Source organism: Triturus cristatus, chromosome 5_1, assembly GCF_964204655.1.
Source record: "Triturus cristatus chromosome 5_1, aTriCri1.1, whole genome shotgun sequence".
Taxonomy (NCBI): domain Eukaryota; kingdom Metazoa; phylum Chordata; class Amphibia; order Caudata; family Salamandridae; genus Triturus; species Triturus cristatus.
Genome location: NC_140587.1, coordinates 814,345,407 through 814,367,221, shown reverse-complemented (window position 1 = coordinate 814,367,221; position 21,815 = coordinate 814,345,407).

Here is a 21,815-nt window from a genome sequence, read left to right as displayed (position 1 = left end):
CCCACCCTGCCCCAATACACTAAAGGCTGTCTGGGGAGGTGCTAGCACCTCCCCAAGCAGGAAACCTATTGTCCAGGCCTCCCTGGCTGGGATCACTCCCAGCAGCAGGAGGTCAGACTTGTGTCTGTGGCAGCAGCATCCATTTTGTGATGCTGAGGCTTTGGTCAGAGGTTACACAGCAAAGTAGGATTTTAACATGTCTCTCCCTCTAGAAGGGAGGAATAATATCCTCATCACCAGAAATGGTATGGGGGTATTATTCCAAAGTGTTAGACACCTTACACGACATGTTTTGATACAGCCCAACCATAGTTACCATAACCGTTTAAGATTATAAGGCACTTTAAGAGTATATGGTAGGCTATATCATAGAACAGCTATAAGGACATGGTTCCGAAAGCTGCAGACAGGCTCAGCTCATGCTAGAGCACCATCTCACATGTTACCAAGCACTCTGCCTCCAGGATTGTTAAGGCCTGCCATAGGAGTGACTGATAGGTACACATGTGTCTATATATAAGGTAGATATAGATATACTATATCTAAGCAAGGGGTGATTACACGACCTTGCCCCAGCTGAGTGATCAGCCAGTTGTGTCTGATTGGAAGGCCAGACCAGGGGTGGCATAATACATGCTGCAGCCCCTGGGAGGCCTAGGGTACACCTATGCCCTGGGTACCTAGGGTACACTGTACAGGGTCCAATAAGGTGATCCTTACCAATTGGTTATGTACCTAGGGTACATGGAGTCCATTTTACAGAGAGAGCAGACAGCCTGAGACCCTGAATGGCAGGATCTCAGGCCAACTAAGTCGAAAAACCAGCTAGACACTAGGCAAAAAGTTGGGGGTAACCATAGTCAGATATCCACCTTCCTACAGTAGGGGCTGTGGGAATTCAAGCCAGGTGCATTGGTCAGCTATTATTGGCATATGCCACTTGTCAGCATAAGATAATGGTATATGCAGGGTATGTAGACACAACTTCTATTGTGAAATATAAAACAATAATATTTACAAAGTTTACAACCACATAGATATATATAAAGGATATAAAAAAACATCACAGCTCAAGATAAGTCGCATATGTCCGTATAGTGGCCAGGATAAAAACCTGATTTATTAGGTGATTGAGACATTATAAAGAAACTCAGGTAAGGATCAGCTATTGTTCAGGGTGGCTACTTCTCGTGTAATCTCTGCATATTCATTTAAACCCCTTGATACTGTATCAAAATTATTAACCCATTTACATTCACGTATATATTTTTTTGAAAATTGTTTTTTAATTGTTTTTTAAAACAGTTAAAACAGTAGGACACTGAAACAAACCTTGCGTACATATCCCTTGATAGATCACCACCCAATTGCACAATCCCTCAACCAACCCTAGCTCTACTGCAGTGCGAAAGACTCTGGCTCCCCACCTCCCCCCCAACCCGCAGGCCATCTTAACCATCCGAGTCAGAGGAGTCCTCATCTGAAAGAGGCGGCGGATCGCATATTCCTCCCCTGTACTTGTTCCATGCCCCCCAGACCTTGGCCCACTTGCGAGGACATCCCCGTCTAATAAATACAGAACGCTCTGCAAACATGGCTGCGTCCATCTCCCTACGCCATATGGACAGCAATGGCGCCTCCACCGCACCCCATTTTTGGGCTATATTGCTTTTGGCCGTCATGATCCCCAACGTCACCCAGCCCTGCGTCTGACGATCGAGATCATTGGGTTCCCATACATTTACCAAACAGCGTCTGGGCTCCGGCACCAACGATATCCCACACGCCTGTGACATTGTACGTAGTACTCGCTTCCAAAAGTCTTGAATGATGGGGCATTCCCAGATAGTGTGGTAAAAAGTTCCCTCCTCCCCACAACCCCGCAAGCAGAAGGGGTGTGGCGCTCTGCCCATCCTATGTAGTAAGCACCTGGTGTAATAGGAGCGATGCAAAATACGAAGCTGCATCAGTCGCAGCCTCGATGGTATACCCGCCTCGTGCGGCGAGGCCAGTGCCTCACGCCACTCTGGGTCATCAAATTCGCCGATCTCGTCAGCCCACCTCTCCCGCAAGAGCCCCATAGGGTCCGGCAGATTGTTGATCAGTTTGCGGTACGTGAAGGAAGTAGCCTTCTTTGGCATGTATTCCGTCAGCAACCTGTCCTCCAACGGGGACGCCTCCGGAACCTTCGCGCCAGGAGCCAGCTGTGTCATCAGGGCATGCCTCATCTGGAGGTATCTGAACCACTCCGAGGGAGCCAGCTCGTACTGCTGTTGCAGGCGCGCGAACCGGACGACCTCCCCCTTTTGCCACACATCGCCTATCACCGATATTCCAATGTTGTCCCAAGCGTCGAAGCCCTTGCTGTCCCTCAAACGTCCCAGCTTCTTGGCATCCCATAGAGGTGTAAGCTGAGTCAAGACCCCTCGCCATCCCAACCTGGCCTGCGCAGCATGCCAGATAGATATAGTCTGCCTCAAAGGGCCGATCATCCTCGAGGACAGTCGGGTATCATACAGTGGGGACAGCATACCCTTCTCACCCAGCACGTCCCTGTCCGCCTTAAATGCCGGGTCAGATTGAGGCGCGTGAAGCCACTGATTAATCACCTTCAGCTGCGCCGCCCAGTAATAAAGCTGGATATCCGGGAGCGCAATTCCTCCATCATACCACCCGCGAACCAGTTTAGACTGCGCTATGCGCGCCGGCTTGTTGCCCCAGAGTAGGCTGGACACCTGCGCCGCTATCGCGCGGAAGTAGGCCGGAGGCACCTGGTACGGGGTATTCTCCAGCACTATAGAAACCGCGGCAGAGCCATCATTTTGAAAAGCGCTGCTCTCCCGACCAGGGTCAGGGGCAACGCTCCCCAATGCTGCACATCCCGCTTAAGGCGGTCCATCTGAGGGCTTAGGTTGCGCTTGAAGAACTCCATCTGATCCAACGAGATGTGCATCCCCAGGTACTTGAACGACCCCTCCGCCACCCGGAGTGGGCAACTCGCCAGTAGCCGCGGAGGCGGGCCCCGTAGCACCAGGAGGACCGACTTCGACCAGTTTATCGTATAGCCAGACGCCCGGCCGAAAATCTCGCAGATGTTAAGAAGTGTCAAGATGGAACGCCTTGGGGAGGACAAATAGAGCAGTATGTCATCCACGTAGAGGGAGACGCGGTCCTCCCAGTCGGCAGACCACCGGAGGCCCCGCATCATGGGCTCCCATCGGATCCAAGCCGCGAGCAGCTCGAGCACTAGGGCGAAAAGCAGAGGCGACAGAGGGCAGCCCTGCCTCGTGCTACGCGTCAAGGGGAAGTCCTCCAACATGTGCCCGTTGGCCGCGACATGGGCTAGCGGTTTAGCATAAAGGAGTTGGATCCAGGCGCAAAATTTCGGTCCGAACCCCAGATGTAGGAGCACCGCAAAGAAAAAGGGCCATTCCACCATGTCGAACGCCATTCGTGCGTCAAGGGAGAGAATAACAGCCGGTTCCTGCAACCGCTCCACTCGGGCCAGCACACCATGCAGTCGCCTCAGATTGTGAGACATACTTCTGCCAGGCATAAAACCCGATTGATCCGGGTGTACAATGTCAGATAACTGAGGTGTGAGCCGGGCGGCCAACACTTTCGCGAGGATCTTGGCCTCTGCGTTGAGCAGCGAAATGGGACGGTAGGAGGTACATTGGTCCGCCGGCTTACCCGGCTTCGGAATTACCACAATGGTGGCCGTTCGCTGGTCCTCAGGGAGTTCTCCCACCTCGAGGCTGTGTGTAAACATATTCAGTAGGTGCGGGGCTAACGTCTCGGAGAGCCGCTGGTAAAGCTCGATTGGGATGCCGTTCGGTCCGAGCGCCTTACCAGGCTGCAGCGCGCCGATAGCCGCCTGGAGCTCCTCCACCGTGAGCTCGGCCTCAAGTGTCTCTCGAGCCTCAGGGGAAAGCTTGGGCATCTGCAGGTCTCGGATGTATGTCAGTGCCATCTCCACCGTCATGGAAGAGTTGGAGGAGTACACTCCACGAAAGTGCTCTGCCAGAGTGCGCACTATTACTCGTGGGTCTGTCGCTGCCAACCCCTCATCGGTGCTCAGCTGCGCTATCCACCTGGCGCCACTATCACGCCTGTCAAGCCACGCCAGCAGCCTACCGGTTTTATCTCCCACATCATAAACTGTGTGCCTCGAGGCCTCTAGGCGCTGCCTGACGCGCTCTGAGAGGTGCTCTTTATATTTCGTCTGAATCACATGCAGGTCATGTGAGGCTGCACGGGAGGGAGCCGCGGCCTGGCGAACCTCCGCCGCCCGGAGCTCGAGCTCAAGCGACTGTAGCTCAGCTACCTGTTCACGCTTGTGTTCCAAAACGGCGGCCATCACCCGGCCCCGAACCACCGTTTTGTACGCCTCCCAAAGAACCGTAGGGGAGTCGACCGAGGCGGCATTTTCCTGGAAGTAAAATTTCGTCGCCTGCACTATAGATTTATTAATGTTTGGTAGGCGCATGTAGCTAGGGCGTAGCGGATAAACGCGGCGGCGCATCAGGTGGTAACTAGTGTACTGCAAGAGGATCGGGGAGTGATCAGAGATGCCTCTGGGTCTAATGTCTATACTGTCAATATTGTGGAGACAACCGGGGGAACCCAGAAAGTAATCAATGCGGGTTAGACTGTCATGCACCCCGGAGTGATACGTGTAATGCTGTGCCGTCGGATGATTGAGCCGCCATAAATCCGTTAACCCGATCGCCGTCGCGAAGCCCGCAAGGCGGGACACTCCCCCACTCTTCCCCCGAGGTGGAGACCGGTCAGTGAGATCGTTCATTACAGCATTAAAGTCGCCACCCAATAACACCTCCCCCTCCGGTAGTGCGAGCAGAAACTCACTGAGTGCCGGAAGCGCCGAAGCGTGCAGTCCAGGTGGGATATAGACAGACACTATGTTGAGGGGCCGCCCCTCCCACTGAGTGTGTGCTGCGGTGAAGCGCCCAGCCCCGTCCGTGTGTACACTGAGCACGATCAAGTGGGACCGACGCCGCAGCAATATACCAACCCCCCGGGACCCAGAGGTGAATTCAGAGTGCGCCACCATCTTGTACCCCCATCTTTCCAGCGCTTTAGTTGTGGTGCCAGTGAGGTGGGTCTCTTGGAGCAGGACCACTGCCGGGGAACATCTTTTAAGACTGTGCAGGACCAGGCCCGCTTGATTTTATCTCCCAATCCCCGTACATTCCACGTGAGTAAAGAGAGGGGTTGCACCGGAGTCAGAGTGTTGTCAGGGGGTGGGTCGTGCATCACGCCAGACATTACGGTGGCTGGGCAAAGTGACGGAGCATGGTGCGGATAGCGTGGTGTGATGCATGTGTCATGCAGCGAGATCGCGCTGGGTTTAGGTCAAAGGCCCGTGTCCTACAGAACCCCAACATAACAACAAAACCGTAAAACATTCCCCACCCCCAAACCCCCCTCCCTGCCTCCCTGCCACACGGACTTAGAACTGCCCGCCACCCCAACTCAGCAGAGTGCTCAATTTCCAGAACCCCAACCAGTACTTGTGCTGTAAGGAGCCTGGGGTCCGAGGAAGACCAAAACATCCCCTGTCCCCAGGTCCCATCGTTCACACCCTCTGTCAATAGGACGTAGGCCAGTCCAGCATCGGCGGGCACCAGATATCAGTCTCCGACTTCATGCCGGGGGCAGCCGCCGCTACGACTTCATCCGGCGGGCTCCTCCTCAGCCTCCTCCGTGCGCCGGTCGTGGCCATCAGAGTCCTCCTCACTCCCTGGGCGCCTCGTCTTGCGGGCCGAGCGCCCACCACCCTTAGCTTGGCGCCATCCCTCCAGCCAGTCGTGAGCCTCCTCCGGTGTGTTGAAGAATACAGTTTTGCCATCCGCCACAACGCGGAGTCGCGCCGGGAAGATCATAGCGTAGGGAAGTTCTCGGGCCCTTAGTTTCTTTTTGACCTCCAAGAAGCTTCGGCGCTGCGCTGCCACCGCCGCCGTGTAATCCGGGAAGAAGGACACCGTGGAGTTCTGGAGACGGATGGGAGGCGCCACCCGCGCCGCTTGAAGAATGGCGTCCCTGTCGCGGAAATTGAACAGGCGGGCCAGGACAGGCCGTGGAGGCGCACCCACTCGCGGTCGGCCGCCGGGTACTCTATGGGCGCGTTCCACCGAGAAAAAGGTCGACAGGCCCCTGGGCTGCAATTTGGACTTGATCAAGTCTTCAATGTAGAGGTCCATGGCCGGGTGCCCCTCGCTTTTGGGAATCCCGGTGATGCGCACGTTGTTGTGGCGAGAGCGCCCCTCTTGGTCGTCCAGCCTGGCCGCCATGCGCTTGTTTTCCGTCTCCAACTGAGACACCTTTTGTAGGAGATAACTTGAGTCTTTTGCCAGGGTCTCCGTCACCTGCTCCACATCCGCAAACCCTGGCGGACATTTTCTGGAAGTCCGCGCGGAGAAGAGACACGTCCGCGGAAATTGACCCCACAGTCGTCTGTACTTGCGTCAAGGCAGCCATAATGTCTTCCAGCGTTACCTTAGGCGTCTCCTTGTCCGTCGCCATCCTCTCGGTGCGCCCGCCACGGTCCGGCAATGCGGAGGAGTCCTTGGTGTAGGCGAATTTGTCGAGCTTGCCCTGCGGGTTCCCTTTGGGCCCCTTCCCGCTCATGGTCCCAGCAGGCGGTGCCACCAGACTCTCCCTCTCGCTCACCACTAGGGAGCCGGTGAAGTGGGCCTCCCCGACCGGGCGACGTCTCACTCAGGCAGCCCAGGGGATGTACACCGCTTCCGGCCGCTCGCCTGGGGTCAGCACGGCGAAGCGTCCAGATCTCGGCGAAACCCGGCACAAGGCGGGTGCACAGCCCTCAGTCCTCCCCTCCGGTCACAATAATTAATAGGCGCCCCGGGGGGCCTCACCGGTGCCAGGCAGCAGCTCCAGGAGTCGTGATGCAGGCACCCAAGACGAGCAGCACCTTAGCTCCGATCTGCCAGCCGGGCCTCGCAGCAGGGGCCGACCAGGATCTCTGGGCCCGAATGCTCCGCCCCCGCAGGGCCACTCGCTTCAGTGTCGCTCAGGCCTCGCCCCTCCACTCAGGCATCGGGCCACCTCAGAGACGGCCCTGTCCGGCCGCGCTCCGCCTGGGGCACCGCAGTCACTCGAGGCCCCGGCTTTCAGCGCCGATGCAGGCCGCAAATCTCCGGGCCTCGCTGTTCACGCCCTGGGTGTCCGGGAAACTCCGGGTCTGGATCAGGCGGCGTCGCTTCACCTCCGCTGTCGGTACAGGGACCCTGGAGCCGGATCACTTCACGGATGCTGCGCGGATGTCAGGGGAGTCGATCTCACCCTCGGAGCCCAACTAGGCTGCGGCCATCTTGCTCGGCTGCAAGCCACGCCCCTACATTCACGTATATTTAATATGTTACCAAAGTTACTCCCCCCTCCTGGATACTCAGGTTCGCTGTCTCCACAACCCACCACTTAAGAGTGTCTGCTTGATGGCCAAATGTGGAGAAGTGTTCACAAGGGGTGCTCCCTGGACTTTGCATCTTATGCTACGGCAATTTAGCAATATGCATGGTTTTATCTTTTGTGTGGTGTGACCAATGTACATGAAATAACATGGGCATGTTATAGCATAGATCACTCACATCGTGTTGCAGTTGGTATGATCCCTAAGGGTATGCCTGTGATTATTATGGGAGAAACTCTTGATTTCTTTAGAATTAAATCAGTTTTTATTAGCAGAAAACAGAGCTTAACAATACAATGTATCGTTGCCTACAACCCAGCGGGCCGGCTGCATAAAAATCATGAAGGCGGAGAAGAGCCAGTAGATTAGCTGTCTGTGTAGATAGATTACACAGCATGCTGCCTACAGCCCATCCTGGGCTGGCTGTGTTCAACAAGAAGAAACATTTAGGGCCTTATGTAGGTGGGCTGGCATTTACCACTTCATAAATACCGAATCATACCGATTCGGTATTTATGAAGTGGTAAATGCTATGTAGGTAATTGGTCGGTAAATATTACCGATTCGGAAAAATTCGGTAATTACCGAATCGGTATTTACCGATTCGGTAATGAGGCATACCTTCCCATTGATGGGAAGGTATGCCTCATTACCGAATCGGTAAATACCGATTCGGTAATGGGGGAGCACATGCAAGGGTGGCAGGGTGTCACATTGACACCCTGTTGCACCCCTGATTCGGCCATGTGTGCACATGTGGCACACATACATGCCCTGAGGGCATGTGTGTCTGCCACATTGCACACATCTACGGGCAAAATATTGCATTTACACACATATTCGTCATTTACCACCAACTATTAGTTGGTGGTAAATAACGAATCCCCACACACACCACACAGTCCCCCTACATCTCATTTCTGTAATCGGAATTTACCGAATCGGTAATTTTACCGAATCGGTAATTTTACCGATTCGGTAAATTCCGAATACAGAAATTCTCCCCCTACATCTCAAAAGCCAAAATACCGGTCGGTAACGGTATAATTACCGAAAATCGGCCATTACCGACCGGTATTTGGCTACCTACATGAGGCCCTAAGTGATCCAGGTTCCATGGAATTTGAACATTAGGCGAGATCTGCAGCATGCAGAGCATGCAAGCACCCGATGAGCCAAAGACTCTTTATTGCATGCCCAGGGCGTTAAAGTCTGCATTTTAAGGAAAGTAAGAACCACAAAAAAGGAATATTAACAGATCCAAAATAAGAAGACCCGAAACCCCCCCCACCCCTCTCCAGGTGAGCCATTGAGTGCACTTATGCGAAAGTATGTGGTCGGGGGTGATAGTTACCAACAGTGCATGGCCCTAGGAACCCATCAGAGGCCTTTATGTACTAACCACTCCCCTAACTTTTGGAAATCAATTTCAAAATCCTTAGGTAAGCAGGGCATGTCAGTTCCCGAAACTCTGTAGATAGGATGGAAATAAAGTCGGCCCATATCTTGGCGTATTCGGAGTTGTCCCTTAGGGTGGCCATGGAGAGTCTCTCCATGCCCAAAAGGGACCACAGCTGGTGAAGCCATTGCGTGTGATCCAGGATCCTGTCTGTTTTCCAACCAGATAAAAGTACCCGGTGAGCGGCATTCAATGCCAGGACAATCTGCCTGCCTTTGATAGAGCGCAAGGGGAAATTCAGGGCATTGGGCAATCCTAAGATAGTGTATGCAGGGAATCTAGGGATGGTCGTGTCAAAAGGTTTATCGATCTCATTGAGGATCTTATCCCAGTATCTCGTGAGCTTCGGGCAGTTCCACAGCAAGTGGAGGAGGGTACCCGGACTCCCACAGCCTCGCCAACAGAGACCATCGCACTGTGAGTTCCATTTAGTTAAATGAGTCCGGGGTGTAATACCAGTAGGATACAATTTTAAATGCAGTTTCCGTGTGGCCCATGGAGTGTGCGGTGTGTTGGGTCCTATCAAAAATATCCTCCCATTCCTTGTCCGACAGGGTTCGACCAATTTCCGCCTCCCATTGCCTCTGTCGGGCAGTTTGAGCCCCACTAGTACCCTGAGAAAGAAACATGTAGATTTCGAGGTAAGTTTGCGATCATCTTTTATCAAAAAAAGCCATTTTTCAAATGGTTGCATTGGCCTGCCGACCAAAGGAGGTATTAGAGGGCCAGACACCCAGTGCAGCATTTGCACATGAAGGAAGTGGTCTGAATCGGTGAGGCCATAATCCGCCTGAAGCTGTGCAAAGGGGATATGGCCCTGGAGGTCAAACAAGTGCCCCAAGCGCTTGCAACCGCCCACTAGCCACCTTGAACCCACCTCCTATCCGTCCCGGGAGGGAAATCGGGATTCGAAAAAATGGTAGACATAGGCGAAGGGAATGTTGTGAGGTTTGCCCGTTTGGACACTTTATCCCATACTAACATGGTGGGTCGAGTGACCGGCGAAGAATAAAGCCCCCAGGAACGTGACGGCCTAGATAGCCAAGCTTCCCTCCAGATGTGATGGCCAGCCACTTTCTGGTCCATTAATACCTAGTGTTTCACCGTCATTGGACGGTTCCATTACACGAGATAGCGCAACAGCGAGGCTTGAAAATACTGAGGGATATTCGGCAAAGCAAGGCCACCTTCCTTTTTAGGGCGTTGCAACAAAGACTTCTGCAACCTGGGTGAGACCGAACCCCAAATGAAACGCTCTATCTCTCTTTGTATGTTCAAGAGCGTATTCAATGGGGGCAATAAGGGGAGGGTTTGGAAAAGTAAAACATTTATTTTGACTGTAGCTAGTCTCCCGAGCCACGACAGAGGCAGGCATTGCCACTGAGCTAGATCCTTATGGATGCGAGAGAGTAAAGCAGTGTAATTTACTTCCGCTGTTTTACCTAGACTCTTATGAAGGACCAGCCCCAGGTATGTTATGCCATCCGTCACCCAGTCAAAGTCAAATTGGACGCGCAAGGTGTCCACTGTTGTTTGTGTAGCGGTAAGGTTCAGTACCTGTGATTTCTGGAGGTTCATTTTAAATCCCGAAACCCGACCAAAGGCATGCAGGTCTTTACAACGGCCGGCAAAAAAGTCAAGGGTCGCGCCATCGAAAAAATGACATTGTCTGCATAAAGGCTAATTAAATGGCGATCGGCACCAAAGGGGACGCCCTGAGCAAATGGGTTGTCCTGGAGATTCTGAGCAAAGGGATCCATATATAGAGTGAAGAGCGGGTGGGGGCAGCCCTGCCTAGTGCCTCTCCCCACTGAAAAATCGCTCGAAAGTATCCCATTTACCCTGACTGCAGCAGTTGGATTGCTGTAAATGATCCCTACCCAATTGCGGAACTTCACGCCAAGACCGATGCGCTCCAGAGTGGCAAACAAATACGGCCAATGCCTTTTCTGCATCGACTGCCAGCAGCAGCGCATCTTCCTTAGAGCGTTGCACGTTGTCGATCAGGTGACAGATCCGTTTAGTGTTGTCCCCACATTGTCTATTCGGAATGAAGCTCGACTGATCCGGATCAATCGAACCGGGCATCAGAGGGTTCAGCCTGTGGGCCAGAATGCTAGAGAACAGCTTCGCATCAATATTTAGCAAAGAAATTGGCCAGTATGAGCTACAAAACACAGGGTCTTTCCCTGGTTAGGGAATGACCAAAACTGTCGCCTGTAACATAGAAGCCGTGAGAGTGCCCGTATCTGCAAATGAGTTAAACAATCGAGTGAGCCGAGGGGCCAACTCCGTGCAGAAGGTCTTGTAGAACAGTGCACTGAAACCGTCTGGACCCGGCGCCATCAGGGGCTTCAGACGGGCTATAGCAGATATCACCTCTTCGATCCATAGAGGAGCCTCCAGACCACCTGCTTCATTGGATGGAAGAGGGGTGACTGCGGCCCGTTGACATAATCACAGGGATCCGCGAGGGTTGAGGACTCAGCGGAGTAGAGATCCGCATAAAAGGTCAGAAAAGCCGCTGCTATGCCTGAGTCGTCCGTAACCTCAGAATCCTGCACCCCTTGCACCGCCTTAACTGCCTGGGCCTGTTGTTTACTGTGGCGGCAGTGTGCTAACATGCGACCTCCCTTGTTAGATCCCACAAAATATTTATGCTTCAACCAGATCACTGCGTGTTCGGTCCCAACCAGATCCAAACGCTTCAATTGGAGCCGCTTTTTCTCCGATTGGCGCCAAATCCGGAGGTCGCCCATGCGCTTGTGAATTGCCTTGAGTTCTTTAACTTTAGATTCTAGTTCCTATCGTTTGGCCTGTCAGGTCTTACTATCATAAGCCGCTTTAGCAATCAGGGCCCCTCTCGAGACCAGCTTGAGAGCCTCCCAAACAGAGGCTAAGGCCATGGAGCCATCATCGTTAAGTGCTATGTAATCTTTAAATGTACGCCGAAGGTCTTCTATCACTTGTGGGGAACGCAATAGGGAGTTCCTCAGGTGCCAGTGGGAGGGGGTGAATGCCTGGGATCAATCAATCAAGAAATTTGTATAGCGCGCTACTCACCCGGAGGGTCTCAAGGCGCTGGGGGGGGGGGGGGGGGGTCCGCTACTGCTCGAACAGCCAGGTCTTGAGTTGCTTCCTGAAGGAGAGGTGGTCTTGGGTGAGTCGGAGGTGGATGGGGAGGGAATTCCAGGTCTTGGCTGCCAGGTAGGAGAAGGATCTTCCTCCCATGGTGGCTCTTCGGATGCGTGGAATGGCGGCGAGGGCGTGGTTGGTCGATCGTAGTTGGCGGGTGGGAGTGTAGAAGGTCAGGCGGTTATTGAGGTACCTGGGGCCTAGGTCATGGAGGGCTTTGTGTGCGTGGGTGAGGAGGCGGAACGTGATTCTTTTGCTGACGGGGAGCCAGTGCAGGTCTCTCAGGTGTCCGGAGATGTGGCTGTGGCAGGGGGTGTCCAGGATGAGTCATGCGGAGGCGTTCTGGATGCGTTGGAGTCTTTTCTGCAGTTTGGCTGTGGTTCCGGTGTAGAGGGTGTTTCCGTAGTCTAGTCGGCTGGTGACAAGTGCCTGGGTGACCGTCTTCCTGGTTTCGGTGGGGATCCATCTGAAGATCTTTCGGAGCATGCGTAGGATGTTGAAGCATGAAGACGAGACGGCGTTGACTTGTCTGGTCATCGACAGGGAGGAGTCCAAGATGAAGCCCAGGTTGCGCGCGTGGTCCGTTGGTTTGGGTGCGCTGCCTAGGGCCGGGGGCCACCAGGAGTCGTCCCAGGCTGATGGTGTTGATCCAAGGATGAGGACTTCCGTCTTGTCTGAGTTCAGTTTCTTCATCCACTCGGCTACTTCTTTCATCCCTTCGTGAAGGTTAGTTCTGGCGGTGGCGGGGTCGTTGGTGAGGGAGAGGATCAGCTGGGTGTCGTCGGCGTAGATGATGTTGAGGCTGTGTTGGCGTGCGATGGCTGCGAGGGGGCTCATGTACACGTTGAAGAGGGTGGGGCTGAGTGATGAACCTTGTGGTACGCCGCAGATGACTTCGGTGGCCTCCGATCTGAATGGGGGGAGGCGTACTCTCTGGGTTCTTCTGGCGAGGAACGAGATGATCCACTCCAGTGCCTTTTCTTGGATTCCGACGTTGCTTAGGCGTTGAACCAGGGTGCGGTGGCAGACAGAATCGAACGCTGCGGAGAGGTCCAGGATGATGAGGGCCGCTGTTTCCCCGTTGTCGAGCAGGGTTCGGATGTCGTCCGTGGCTGCGATGAGGGCGGTCTCGGTGCTGTTATTGGCTGGGAAGCTGGACTGTGAGTGGTCGAGGGATCCGTTCGTCTCGAGGAAGGCGGCCAGCTGTCTGTTGACGGTCTTCTCGATAACTTTGGCAGGAAACGGGAGCAGCGAGATGGGGCGGTAGTTCTTGAGGTCGGTGGGGTCTGCCGATGGTTTCTTCAGGAGGGCGCTGAGTTCGGCGTGCTTCCAGCTTTCCGGGAAGGTGGTGGTGTTGAAGGAGCAGTTGATGATGTCCCGGAGTTGGGGTGCGATGACGGAGTCGGCCTTGTTGAAGACGTGGTGAGGGCATGGGTCGGTTGGTGATCCGGAGTGGATGGTGTTCATCGTCCGGATGGTGTCTTCGGTGTTGACTGGGGTCCAGTTGCGGAGAGTGGTGTGGGGGGCGTTGGTTCTGTGGTTGGGTGCGTGTTCTGCAGTTGGGTGCAGATGTAGAGTCAGCATTATGTGTGCGTGGTCTGAGAGAGACCAGGTTTCGATGGTAGATGCCTGGGTGCATGGCCACGCGACCTGGGTGATGAGAAAGTGGTCCAATTGGGCATACGACTTATGGGCGGCTGAGTAAGGGGTATAGTCTCTATCATTGGGGTGGAGGCTGCGCCATGCACCCCTGATCCCACAATCCTCTAACCACTCCTTACCATTTCTTGACAAAGCTCCTGCCCCGCCAGACCTCGGGCTAGAACGTCCGCCCCTGCATCCATAACAAAATTTAAATTACCACCCAACACCGCCAAGGAATCGGGCGTGTGGAGAACCTCGGCCAGGGCTTCAGTAAGGAACTTCTCCTGATGTTCGTTTGGGGAATAGATTGAGGCTTTTGTGAGGTTGGAGGTGCCGGTTTGTAGCCTCAGCGCTAAGAAGCACCCCTTGATCTCTGCCACAGATCCCACTATGGAACCTCTAAAGTTTTTAGGAAACAGGATGGCTACCCCGCCCTTCTTACTCTTCCCAGAAGACCAGAACTGCAAGGGAACCCCCCCTGTGTTGCATACGGTGAGTGTCTTTATGAAGCAGGTGAGTTTCCTGAAGTAGACATATATCCCCCTCTGAATGCTCGAATAAGGACAGCACTGCCCTCCGCTTGGTAGGATTGTTAAGGCCACGTCATTATAGTTGACTACCTTAACTTCCATCAGGTTAGAAAGAACCACAGGGCTATATGTCTAATGCTATGAACCCGATAGAGAGGAACAGAGCATGGAAGGGACCACCCAAGCATATGTGACTGGACGGACCTAACCAGAAGGGCCATAAGTAAAAAGCTCACCGGAGAGAGGACGCCCCCACCCAATAGCAGTAAAAACAAACCCTAAACCAATAAACCAACAGCAAAGGCAAGCACACAAAGTCCATCTCGACAAAGGGAAGAAGTGGAGACTGCCAAAGGAGTGAGGGACTTCCCCATTTAGAGAAGAAAAAAAATAAAAATCCCACCGCTCCCGCTGGGCTCAGGGATGAGAAAACGAACCCACACATACGTTACCCTCAGTCATTAGAGTCCAGGGAGTCCCCTTCTGCGCCAGCGAGCGTCCGGAGAACTGCTGAACGCTCTTTGATCATCATAGCCGGGTCAAGGCTAAGGCGGTCAAGGGGACCACGTCTTGAAGGCCCGGGCATTCCCAACCCCGAGGCAGCAGGCTGGGCGGTTAGGTCATCAAGGTTCAAGTTCAACACCTTACAGGCCTCGGTCATGGAGTGTACTTGGTGGAGTTTCCCGTCAAAACGAAAAATGAGACGAAATGGGTGCCCCCAGGAATAGGATATACTCATCGATCGGAGGTGGCTAGTCACAGGGCGAAAGTCTCTTCTTTTTTGAAGGGTACTGTCTGCCAGGTCTTGGAATAGCTGTGGCGTGTGCTCACGGAAACGTAGAGGTTGGCAGGAATGGGCCGCCTTGAGGATCCCCTCTTTCACCTTAAACACGTGCATGCACACCAAAATTTCTGCAGGAGGGCAATTTGGCTGATGGGGGGGGGGGGGGGGCCTACTCAATGACATCTGTCAATCTTGACGGAGTATTCCTCCGTTGCGTTCAGAATTGCCCGGAAGACGTCTTGAACATATCCTTCCAGGTCTTTCCCTTCTACTCCAGTTGGCCCAACATGTATACGAACATTGTTCCGCTGTGACCTAGTCTCCAGGTCTTCGGAGTGTGACTGGAGGTCCAGTTGCTGATCCCGCAGCCTTTGGATTTCTTTTTGAAGTGCAGCGATCTCTTCGTCCCTGGTGGTGGACGAATCCTCCAGAGCAGCCACCCGTTCTCCGACTACGTCCACATCTCTCCGTACTTCCCGGAGATCCGCCTGCAGGTCTGTCTTGATGGCCAAGATATCTTCCCTCTGGGAGGCAAACAGAGCTTCCAGAAATTCCCTCATGACCGCACCTTCTGAGCCATCCCCAGCTGCGACAGGACCGGCTCCTTGGGAGTCTCTCCAGCCGATGTCAGAAGAAAAAGATCTCGGACCGACCACTCTTTTTTACCTTTAGTCGTCGTCATAGTGGAGTCCCAAAGCTGTCTCGCCCGTGGAGAGAAGTTGCGTCGAGGGGTAGGAATGCACGGTTTCCAGACGGCCTCCAGACAGGCGAGTAAGCTCACCCGCTCCCTTAAGTGCTATCTCCTGTGTTCAGACTCTCCGCAAGCAACACTGGCCACATGCTGCAACAGGGCCGGGCCCAAGTGGCCCCACCCGCCACGTGCCAACTGTAGTCAATGGCCCTTATGCTGCCTCTTGGGACTGCCTACGTCCCTGTGTAGCTGGGATCAAACACCGCGGGACGACTATGCTGTGAGAAGTTGGCCGGGCATATGCTGTCCACTAGTTATAGTGGGCACCTTGCACCAGTCCAAACGACCCTTATTGATGATTAGGTTAAAGACAACCTTTAGTGGTAGCTATGGAGAGAAGCCTTCAGGCTAAGTCATGAAGGAATGTAAAGCAGCTTGGTTTACCAGATCATAACCTCATGAATGACCAAATGAAAGGAGAACCACACAAGGTATATATAAAATATATGTATTTATTTCTAAGCACTCTCTACTAACCTCTTTATGAGATTAGAGAACAAGATACACAACATTAAAGCACTAGAACGACAGTAAATAGCACAATACACAGTGGGCCTCAGGGGGAGACCAATCCATATATTAAGAAAGTGGTATAACAACTACAACTTGACTAGACACAGTGCCTAGAGCACGTAGAATCGCTGGGACCCCAAGGAACCACCCAAGGTAGTGACACAGGAGACCCACGGAGGACGGGTGCAGTGTGTGAACACAGGCGCGAGCTCCGTACAATCCTATGAGAAAGTCGCGGTTGGAATTTTAAAGATTAAGGACACTTCGGAGAAGACTTTAAGCAAACCCAGTTAAACATAGAAGGTTCTAAGGCCAGCACCCTTGAGAGCACCGGAGTACTCGTGTTACCTAACTCAGGGAAGCCGGGTGCATGGGTGTCAAATGGTGTCGGGAATCTTCGTCGTTTTCAATAGCGTGATGCTGCAAAGTGCTGCTGCCGGGAAGATGAGAAGTGTCCGGTGTGATCCAAGCCTGGATCAGAGCTGAGAAGACCCTGAAAGCAGAGGGGACAGAGCCTGGGCCACTTCAGGGTGACCAGGGGCCCGGTAGACGAATGCCCACCGATGTCGGGTGTTTCAGGTGAGATGAGATGAAGCTTGCCTCTGCAGACACGAGGACCAGGAGACTTCGACGATGACAAAAGTCCGCAGGTGAGCTGTCCCGCGAAGGATGTCGAGTGCTGATGGGTCAGTGTCTGGATTGGAGACCAACAAGCCTTGGCAACTAAAACCCATGCGGTCAGAGAAAAGATGCTTCGGTGAGGACCAGCAAGGCCCTGGGGACTCCCCAAGCAATGGAGAGTCAGGGCACGTCTGGAGCAACCAGGAAAGCCCACTGAAAGTTAAAGGTGCTTTAACAGGGACCCACAGGTCGACGGACCAGAAATCTTGAAGGGGCCTTAAGAAGAATCACCAAATACCAGCCCACGGAACACTCGTGGAGTGTAGGCCAGTAATCTTCAGTGGAATCACTGCTCGGGGTCTGGACTACAACTAGCCCAAAGCACAGCCTCAGGGATTGCCAAAAAGCATATGCTGCGGCAAATGTGCACTGTGTCCAGGGGTACGGGTTGCACGGTCCCCACGAGGGCTGCGGGTCTCAGGTTTGCTGAGAGTACTGGTCGACCTCGGGGAAGCTTGAGAACCCACCTTCTGTGTTTGCAAAATCTTCAGAGTTTTTTAGGAGCTGCGTAGATGCAAACCGGTCAGATGCGTTTAAGGTGCCTGCCTGCCAAGGGAGATTCTTCGGTCATCCAACGTAGTGTAGATAGTTGAAGTACTTGGTTTCTGTAGCAGAGTTTCGTACAGGTAAATCTAAAGTCCTGTAGCCAGGGGTTCCTACTTTATACCCAAGGAAGGGGTGGGACAAACTCTGGAGACCCACCTATGGGAGGGTCAGGACAGAGGGGTGGCTACACCCATGTCCTTTGTCCAGTTTCGGGCCAGAGCAGGGGCTGATAGCCCCTGTAACCGGTTTGAGCTGGACTATGCACAGGGACACCAAATGTGCCCCCAGTGCAGACATAAAAGCACTCTCAGAGTGCACCCACCCAGCCCCAATACACTAAAGCCTGTCTGGGAGGTGGTCACACCTCCCTGTGACAGGAAACTTATTGTCCAGCCTTCCCCTGCCGGAGTTTCGTTCAGCAGCAGGAGGGCAGACACGTGTCTGTGGCTGGTACCATCCATCTTGTGATGCCAGGGTCGAGAAAGCTGGTACCGGGTGTACTGGTGTTGTCATATTTCTCCCTCTAGTAGGGTGAAATCATACCTCCCACACCAGTTACCGGTGTGTAGGTATGATTCCAAGATGTTTGACACCAAACACGACATGTTTCCATGCAGCCGTTTTAAAGTTAGCATTTACCGCGAGGTTATAATGCACTTAAGTATATATGGTTGGCTGCATCACAAACAACGCCGGAATTTAGGTTCCGAAAGCTGCAGAGGGGCTCTGTTCATGCATGGGCACCCTCTCACATAAAACCCAGCACCCTGCCTTCAGGATTGATAAGGCTTGCCATAGGGGTGACTGATAGGTTTATATGTGCAGTGATAAGGATAGATATAGTGAACCTATATCTAAGTAAAGGGTGCATGCACCACCTTACACAGGCTGCTGTAGCAGACCTGTGGTGTCATTTTGAATGGTCTCCCAGGGGTGGCATAATATATGCTGCAGCCCCTGAGAGGCCTCTGGGGTACCTATGCCGTAGGTACATAGTATAGCATATACTAGGGACTTATAAGGGTACCCCAGAATCCAATCTGTGGTGTACTTAAAGTACATGCAATCAATTTAGAGAAAAAGCAGCTAGGCTGGGGTCCTGGATAGCAGGATCCCAGCCAGACTAAGTCGAAATCAGTGAAACATCAGCAAAAAGTGGAGGTAACTATGAGAAGCAGATCCTACACTCCTACATATGCACCCAATAGATCAGCCTTGCTGCAGCCCCTGGGTGCTTCTAGGCTCCAGTCACACAGGAGCGTTGCTGAGTGTCAATGACTCCAGGTTCAGCTCAGCTTCGCAGGCCTCTCGTGCTCGTGTACCGCACTTAAAGGACCCAGCAAAGGGAGAGAGATCTCGAAGCCTCCACTGCCCTGCAGGCCGCACGTCTGCCCATCCCAGGTCCTTCTCCATCGGCCCCAAGGTGTCAGGATGCCATACCCCCCTAAGTCGTGATGTCAGGCGCATGGCAGGGGCCACAGACACACCGTCGCGGGTCACACGTTCCACGAGCTGGAATGCCCCTTGGTGGCTCACCGATGATGCAGTGCATGGCTCTACTCCGTGATTGTCCAGCTCCTCCTCTGAATAGGTCTCCCGGTGCTCCCCCAACTGCAGACAGGCCACGTCCGAACTATGTGGCCCTCTCGGTGGCTGGATCAATGCTAGATGGGCCGGTGAGCGCCCTCCTTTCCCCTGAGCTCCCACCCGGTGTTGCGCCTCACGCTACCCGGCACCCCAGGCAGCAGGAAATCAAGGATCTTCCACTGCGACTCCGTATCGCGTCACAGGCCGCCTCACAGGCCCGGGGGCTGGTCACAGCACGTCCTCGAGCCGGAGAACGTGCAAGGCGTCGCGCTCCTGTGGGGGGCCCTTCCGAACTTATGGATGGGGTCCGCGTGCCACTACGGCCTCTGTGGGTGCTCGGCCAGATCCCGTAACGGCCTCTGCTCATCACCGCCTCGTGCCGCGGAGGCCACAGGAAAACTGATGGTCGCCCGGCTTCTCACCGGTGAGTGGGTAAGTCGTCCTTGGCTCCCAGCCTGGAACGCATAGGGGTCCCCCTGCCTCCAGTAGGGGATCCGGTTGCCGTGGGTGCTATAGGATGTGCTAAAGGCCCGGCTGGAGTGGAGCTCGAGCAGGACATGTCCGCCTACTCCGCCATCATGGCCACGCCCCCCAACTCTTGATTTCTTTAGTCATGGAACCCTCTCTCTCTGACAACCGTCTACCGTCAAAATGACTTATTGAATATGGTTTGTTCATAAATATTATATAAAACAAAGATTTTTTCTATCTAAAACTGTTGTCTTTGGTCTTTCTCTCTACAATATTACTTGATGCACAGAATAACTTTCTAATGACCGTTTGGATTGAATGTTCTAGTCCTTTGTGCCTTTTGTAGGCATAAAAAAGATACATCAGGACCAACTGTTGTTTTGACTGAATTCATTCCCAGGTCCTCTAACGCTTTCTGGGAGAACCCCATTAGTTTGTAATGGTACCTTTGAGTGGGTTGTAATTTTAGTATATTTTTGTTGAAGGTTGTATCGTAATGTGTTTTTTAACAATTTGAGCATTGTATACACATAGGTAAATAAAATTGATTACAATAAGGATATGTCTGACAGGAAAACATTAGCAAATAGCGAGGAATATATTGACAAACTTCTTCAAGGTCAAGGTAGCTCCAGTTTCCTGGGCACTTTAACACCCAGTATAGACCTCGCTCTCAATGAGAAAATAAACAAATTAGAAAGGCTTGAAAAGAAGCTAATTCGTACTAGATTGCAAAGTCCAGGGAGCACCCCTGTTGAACACTTCTCCACATTCGGTCATCAAGTGGTGGGTTGTGGAGAAAGTGAGCCTGAGTATCAGGGGGGTAACTTTGGTAACACCTTAAATATACGTGAAGGTAAATGGATTCATGCCTTTGATACAGTATCAAGGGGGTTTAAATGAATATGAAGAGATTACACAACAAGTAGCCACCCTGAACAAAGGCTGATCCATACCTGAGTTTCTTTATAATGTCTCAATCACCTAATAAACCAGGTTGTTGTCCTGGCCACTATACGGACATATACGACTTATCTTAAGCCATGATGTATTTAAAAAAACTCTCCTTTATATATATCTATATGGTTGTAAACTTTGTAAATATTGTAGTTTTATATTTCACAATAGAAGTTGTGTCTACATACCGTACAGATACCACTATCTAATGCTGACAAGTGGCATATCCTAATAATAGCTGACCAATGCACCTGGCTAGACTTCACACTGCCCCTACTACAACCCATGAATGTACATTATGTTCAATATATTGTAAACAATGGGTTTTTTTTAAATCCCACTAAGCAAGTCTTGTCTTTATATCTTTATATATTTTTGTGTTAATAATTGTTCAATTGTAAGAGTATTTGGTCTGCTAAATTGTCCTTATAATTGTATTTGTCCAAAAATCAGTGACGTTTGAAAAATGTATGTACATGTGACCTTCAGTTGAGTCACTTGTCTTTATACGTCTATTTCAATCTCCCTTTTTCATTTGTCTCAACATTTGAGCACTTATAATTCTATGATATGTGTTGCTTTTTGGTAAGTGCTCCTACTCATTTTAACAATCAGGATTAGATTGTGCTCTAGCCGTGCATAATAGTATTTTTTTACTCACATTCAATATTATTATGTGACAGAGTGCATGCTTAATTATTCCATCGGTCAATCGGCCAACGTGTGTTTTTGAGGCGTGCACGCACATATATTTTCTTCACCTTTTGACTCAATCAGTCTAACATGAGGCAGCCTTTTTTCCATGACCATTAACGGTACGTGGTCAGCCGGTGCCAACTCACGGGGTCCGCGTCATGATCTCCATCTAGGACGTTCATGCTGGATGCGCGTCCCGATTACTTAAACCGCTAGGGAACACACCCTCTTTTCCGGCCGTTTCCGTACGAACAGGATCTCTGGCTTCCATTTACTGGCACGGCTTCGGGGAGGTAAGATGTGCAATCCCTTACCACGACTACATTTTTTTTCTCTGTCCACTACCTACTAAACTGAGACGTATCTATCCGCACATTCTTTCAGTCTCCAACCGGCAGTGTGCCCCCTCGGTGAGGATCAATTTCCTCCCTACAATAATGAAGATATAGGCCCCTCTACTATGGGCTTGCATTAAGGTACGATTTAATCTGTCCCACGGCGATTGTGATTTTATCCATTTGCACAATAAAGGTGCTGAGGCTTTATTTATTTATTGGTCTAGATTTCTCTGGCGAGGTACCCGTGAAATAACATATGCTGGATGGCTC